Consider the following 935-nt stretch of genomic DNA (forward strand, 5'->3'; position numbering starts at 1 on the left):
TATTGTCACCACCAACAACAATATAATAATAACAATCATAATTACTGTTGTTATTATTATTTACAGTAATCATTATTATTATTATTATTTATTGAGGTAAACTACCAAGTACAAGATGCGTTACATGTTTTAATAAATAAATGAGTGATGATTGACGAAGTCCATTTCATCTACCATTTCCGAGAGTCGTTAAATGCAGCATTCCTAGTACAGTAGTAACTTCTTGATCTTTACCTGATCTGACCTGCCAATTACAATTATGAGTATTTAGCAAGGGAAATTATAACTGGGACTAGGGCAGGCTGTTTTATTTTTCATTATATGTTTATTATTGCTAGACCATTAAGAGCTCCAAGCGCTCTGGGTTCACATGTTGATTGATTTGCCAATTGGCTCTTGATTTGCTTTTTGTACAAAATTGTTACACAAAATCGGTCTTACATTTTTGATATGAATCCTAGCATGCTATTTAATGATACATTACAGATAAATGCAGGCATGGTGTTGTAAGTAATCTATTTGAAGATTACTTGTATAGCTAGTTAAATTAAACTCACTATTAGTGGGTAAGCTGTATGACCCAACCTCTCAACAGTTGATTACTAATTGACACAGAGGAAGGTGATGCTTTGTAGACAAGATGCATGCACGCGTCTCTAACTTAATACTTATCTATTTAGTTTTATGTACATGTTAAATGCTCCGGTCTGCAGATGGCGGTAGGTACATCCCGCTACACGTTTAAAGGTCTACTTCTCTATTAAACACATCGGGCATTGTGAAGCCACTGCTGCCCATTAGGGGTGGGCGAATCGATACCAAAAAGGTGATCGGTTTCTCTCTTCTACATTGTACCCATTTGTATTTCATTAAATAGTAGAAATGCCTGTGCAAACATCTTAGTGCATGCACTCTGCTTCTCCACTGCTGTTGTC

The sequence above is a fragment of the Siniperca chuatsi genome, linkage group LG14 (genome assembly GCF_020085105.1).
Source record: "Siniperca chuatsi isolate FFG_IHB_CAS linkage group LG14, ASM2008510v1, whole genome shotgun sequence".
Taxonomy (NCBI): domain Eukaryota; kingdom Metazoa; phylum Chordata; class Actinopteri; order Centrarchiformes; family Sinipercidae; genus Siniperca; species Siniperca chuatsi.